We start from the raw sequence: 6,000 nt of genomic DNA on the forward strand, positions 1-6,000 counted from the left end.
GTGAACGTACAGTTTTCCAAGGAGATGTGCATCCAGTCGCAAACATTTCAATTCTTTTAATATTATGGAGATTCCGTATAGTTCTAACCTTAGACAGCTGCTAACTTTCAGCCAGAATGGTATAAGTGAAATAATGTCGAAGTTGGTTTTAAATTTATTAATGCATCAATTTATTCAAATTTTCGTCTTATCGAAACATTTTGGACATTTATCAAATTCAAATTGAAACGATGGAAAGATACTCGATATGGTTGACAGTACTTCTGAGCCAGGTTTTCATCCGAAAACATGACGAATAAAATCGAAATGTAGTAGTTTTACTGAAAAATCCGTTTGCGAAAAATGTAAAAATTCTCACAAATGAGTCAACATCTCTCGAACAGAGCCGCCAACATATGGGGCCTAGGAGATTCTAAAATATGGTGTAGTTGTAAACATAAACCAACAAATTTTTCATCAACTCCAGTTCACTTTCAATAATTTTCTTCATAAAATTTTTATTCTAGAATTGGTGAATTTGATGGGCTCATCTCTTTCGGTGCAAAAGTGAAGACTTGTACTTGTTCAACATGCTTTGAGCGTCGTTGCAGGGTATCACATCAAGCTATAATTTCAGACTATTGAAACTAGTCTACCTGCCATAACTTGCAGTTTACTAGAAAAATGGTGTGGGTTGATTTGTATCATTAATTCAATTTCTTTGCTCTTACGCATCTTTCTCTCCACTCAATCCATTTAAACTCACGATTGCCCATTTGGAATCGCAATTCTTCCAAAGTTTCAACCCTAGCTCTCTTTCAATAATTTTGGTATGCTTACCACGTGCTGTTTTCATAATTGGCTTCCTATTTTCATTACAAAACAAATGCTGTTGATATCGTATCATTCCAACATGATCATAATGATTGAAAATAATCCGTGCTATCACATGAATATTGGATATACATTAAGCGACCAACCGTACGGAATTTGGAAGGACTGTACGGATTTTAATAGGCATGTCTGGAAAAAATTTCTATACGGATTAGTCCGGAATTTGCACGGAATTTTCGAGCTCAGTGGAAGTAGAAGTACTCCCGAGATAATACAAATTCTTCCACAAATGCAAATAGACCAAATAACGTTGCAAACTAGTTTCCTAAGATCTAGAAATATTATTTTGATGGTGAAAAGAAACCAGTAAACGAGAAAGATTAAAATCAATTTTTGTACATCATTTTCGTAGTTTTGGGAATAGATAAATTAAAAAAAATCCTAACGCAAATAAAAAATGAACCGCTATCTGTTTATCTGCCTCTTTCAGTAATTTACACCGTTCACATAAGTTGGGTTATATTTTTGGATTCCGTGTCTAACTGGCGCTAAGTTGGGGGTTCCTACTATCGCCCGCTAAAACACTGCTAAAGGCCAATTGCAGAATACCGTGATTCTGATTGCGATTTTCAGTGTATGGTTCAAATGTGGGGCGTGGAGAATTCATGATCACGTGGGAACGAGCGTTTATATGTTCGCCCTGGAGACCGCGTTTATAAATTTATAAGTGTTAAAACGTCTTCATGTTTGCTATATCGCGGGCGTAGGTGTGCATGGATGATCGCGAAGGATTTGAGTATGTTAAAGTTTTTGTTTGCGTAGGCTAGTGTATGCTAGTAAGTATATAACTTCGTGTGTATAAATTCAGTTGTACAACGTTGTAGTCATTTAGATATTCGCGATAGTTCTTGTATGTTGACGAAAACCGCGAGTCTGATGCTTAATTTTGAGTGTACGGTTCAGATACTAGAAGAGAAAGAGTTTCCCTATATCACTAGAGTGCCCAGCGTTGAAGTTTGTTGTCCAGTGCACATAAACATTCATTTTTTTAGGATTGTCCAACTGAAGGCATGTACGTAAGCTACTAGGACTAAGGTAGAGGTTTCTGGACGTGGCCATTTCATGATCACGTAGAAACGCACGTATATATTGCACATGAAACTTCGTGTATCCATTCGTAAGTGTTAGAGCGTTCACTCAGGGGGCATTTTTCATGTTGGCGAGATTGAATATACAAGTTCTGTATTTTAGAGTAGGAGCTCCCGGACGAGTACAATTCATGAACGCGCGAGAGCAGGCATTTTTATGATAACAAGATCGTGGACATAGGAATGTGTGAATGCTCGCGTTTGAAACCGATTTTGTAATATATTGAAAGGCGAATAAAACTTTCTGTAAGCGATCAATATTAAGATCTACAATTATGTTGAATAGAATAGGAATAACCATTTTCCTAGTTGACGTGTTGATATTAATCCCGATCAGAATGAAATAACAAGATTATAACAGAATGTAATTTTCGTAACACATTGTGTTATAAATAAGGTCTCGTTAGTAGTTAAAATAACAGAAATTTATAACAAATAACAAAGCAACACACTGGAAGTACTAAGTTTTTTCAAAATGATATAAAAAAACGTGACCCTTGATTAGGGGATGGATAGGGGTGAGTTTCGCAAGGCTTAGCTCCGAAAATTTTTAGCAAATGTTTCAACTGGCGAATACCCGGTCCAATACGAAAAGTCGTATTGGACCGGGTATTCGCCAGTTGAAACATTTGCTAAAAATTTTCGGAGCTAAGCCTTGCGAAACTCACCCCTATCCAATTCCATCATATCAAGCATTCAATAATGATAATATTCATAGGCTGCTCCCAGGCCCGTGCACAAGGGGAGGGTTTTGGGGGCTCTAACCCCTCCCATAAGCGTTTTGAATTACTTTGGCAGGAAAGGGATGTAAGTCAAGTTGGTCAGTTTATTTGGATCGGTTCACATTTCGACGAGTTTCGATATTAGCAACAGTTGTGAGTAGGCCAATTACACGGCAAAGTCGGCCAGCGGGAACTAAGGAGGAAAACACGAAGTCGGAATCGTAGTCTGGAGAAATTTCAAAGCCGATGATCTCTCAGTCGGAGAGGCTAATAGCTAATCTGCCCATTAAAGCATAAAGGTTCCATATTGAAAAACAGCAAGACGAGAAAACTGTTGTTCAAGATTGACATTTTTATCGAGCCTTATGGATGGGACAACCATGTTTTGGTATTTTATTTGATATTTTCTAAACAAACCTGGTAATCTTATTTGTGCATTGTGATTCAGTAGTGATACAGAGCACAATCCAACAGATAACTTATTTTCGACGAAAATCCATATGGCTTTAAATGGCTCAAGAAAATAGGCATCGGTGTCGGGAGAAATACCGCCGCCGAGGAAGTCTCAGTACCACCTAGCAGATAAATAGGAACAAGTAGCACCAGGAAGAATAAAAAACCCTACACAGATGGTTGTAAATCATTATGGTCGACACCTCCGGATCGGTTTGTGTCTTAACAGGTGAAAATATTTTCAGCAACCGCGAAGGATGGAGCAATAAAAAGCAATAAATGGAGCAATGGAGCAATAAAAAGCAACAATACAAGAAACATAAACGATTACCCCAAAATAATAAGAACAAGAGCACAATCCCTACTGAAGTATTACCTAACAGTTTTCCCGGATAAATGAGGATTGCGAGATGTAAGAGGTTTAAGTTTAGTCGGTAGTTTTAACTACTACAAACCAATCCAACACTACCACTAGTCAGCAGGCTGCGGTATCTGTTGATCAAATACAAGCTTCCTCAGTGAGGAAGCAAATGATAAAGAAGATGGATTCACACTCGTGGTCTGTAATGGCCAGAAGTAAGAAAGAAGACCAACCGCGATCAAGTATTGTACGGTCACGAGGACAGGAAGCAAGCATTTGCCTGCTGCGAAAAAGAATCTCTACGCGTCATAGCAAATTGCGTGCACTGTCCCTTCTTCTGTGCTTCCTACTGATGCTTTTATTCCATCGACTTGTATAGCATCCTGTTTATACGTACAGCAAACTGGTAAACATTAGGTTTGCTCCAGTACACGGAAGTCACTCCGGGTTAAACAGGAGCAAAAAATATTTGCTCTTTTTTACTCCTGTTTGCTACCAGAAGATGGAAAAAGAGAAGAAGAGAGTACAGGAACGATTTCCTCCGAAGTACTTCCAGTTTCTCCTGGTACTGGAACAAACCTATTTTCTTTATTCCAGTATTCATATTTCAACATTGTTCAAACATACGTTTTAGGACTCTGGACTCTGAAATCGGATCATAGTTAAAATTCACAATTTCGAGATTCCCGTTCTTGCATATTCGAAATCTTTTTGAATCCAGTTTCCTTGGAATTTACATGCTTAAATCTAAAATTTCCGACCCCAAAGGTAAGAAATTTGATATCTACTTTAATTAAATTGTAACAGTCTGTAATAATTTCTAACAATCTTCCTGCACAGCAAGTTCATTCTGAATTTGACATGAAAAATGTTAAATAGAAAACCCCTTTTCTAAATATTTTAAAAGCATAATGTAATGATCGAAGCAACGTCTCGGAATAATCCAGCTAAGCTTTGATGGTAAACTAACTATAGTTTGGTATCATGAATGCGCACTGCTTTTTAAATAACAAAGCTCAGAATACGAACACCAGAACTGTAAATCTTTCTCTACCCCACCACTCACACTGAATACTAAAAGTATTTTATAACAATCCCATCACCTTTGGTAAAATATAGTAAACGTGAGAAATTCTAAACTGCTTGATAAATCAACTTATGTGTTCATAATTCTGAACACAACCTTTCAGGTGTACGGATTTTTCCTAGCCCACAGTTGGTCAGCTTAGATACATTCTACAATAGAAAGTCCTTTCCCATTCATAGACAAACTGTTTTAGTTTTTAATTTATTTAAAAAAAAAAAGAATGCAAGCATACCGCCCATAAAACTTTTTTTTTCTATTTCCATAGAACTTGGTTGCCCTTACTAATGAATATATTAGAAAAAAGCAGATAATCAATTATAATTAATAGAAAAATCCAGCGTCGAACAACCCAATATTCGTCAAAAAACACCAATCCAAAACAATATGTACGCACAATCCATTCGTTTTGCCGTTTTTTCTTTCCCTGCTTTTGAGAGCAATATTTAAATCCACATCGAACCGTATAACTCACTCTAGATTTCGCCAATTCCGGCATCACATATTCCACGGCACTCGTTCGTTCCTCTTTTTATCTTCCGAAATGGTACATTCAAAAGCATCCGATTCGCACTTATTCTCCAACTTGCACGTTTCCTCTTTCCTTAAATTCTCCTCACTCAATCACAACGCTTCTAATCACTTCAGTTATTCTTTAATTATCGGCTCTTTTCTTTCCAATTTTGGCTTCCCACCTGGTTCTCTTCAACACAGATCTCAAACCCGCTGATATGTATTCCGAATTTTCACTTGTTTACAAACTTTTCATTTTGCCTCAGCACGGTCTGCGCTCCTGGTACCGGTTGTGCATTTTTTCCCGTAAATCCCTATGCAGCAGCAATCCACGCCACAAACCTTGTTGACACAACACCAGACAAAGTTGCACTTGATCCAATTTCTTCCTCACTTTATGCACGACCCGCGCGGTTTGATTCCAGGCTTCCACCTCGGTACTGTTAAATGAGTGAGGATCACTTTCCTACCACCGCATTTACGACAGGTAAAACCTTTCTCCTCATTTACACACACGCACAAAAATGCTGCTCCGTACCGCGCGTATCCTTTTATCACTCTTCTTCTTCAACTTCTTTGCTGTTCTGCTATCGTATCCGATCACTTCAGCGCACTTGGCAGACGTCCAAACCGTTCACCTGAAGGTTCGAAATTGAACTAAAGGTGATCGGCAGGCAGCAAACTCACCCGACCAGTGCCGGTGCCGGATTCGAGCAGTTTTTCATCCGATTTCTCGATTTCTCCTTCCCCTGGGTACGGCTCGATCACGTTTTGCACCCGCGACTAGTCACTGCCCACCGCCATCCACAGCTGCAGCCGCCCGCACCTCAAGCGCACTTCGGAATAGTTGAGCAGTTCAAACTCGAAGCAGAGCTTGTAAAGTTCCATTCACTCACAGGTGTTGTT

General features: G+C 38.6%; 1 protein-coding gene across 1 annotated transcript in view; it reads right to left on the reverse strand.

The window, feature by feature from the left end:
* LOC131693957 (uncharacterized) overlaps positions 1-5,733 on the reverse strand; it is a 324,164-nt gene extending 318,431 nt beyond the window's left edge. The window contains exon 1 of the mRNA XM_058982257.1: positions 5,057-5,733. The gene's annotated coding sequence lies outside the window, so the exon portion shown is untranslated. The remainder of the gene's footprint in view (positions 1-5,056) is intronic.
* Positions 5,734-6,000: the final 267 nt, after the last annotated feature.

The sequence above is a fragment of the Topomyia yanbarensis genome, chromosome 3, assembly GCF_030247195.1.
Source record: "Topomyia yanbarensis strain Yona2022 chromosome 3, ASM3024719v1, whole genome shotgun sequence".
NCBI classification, from domain to species: domain Eukaryota; kingdom Metazoa; phylum Arthropoda; class Insecta; order Diptera; family Culicidae; genus Topomyia; species Topomyia yanbarensis.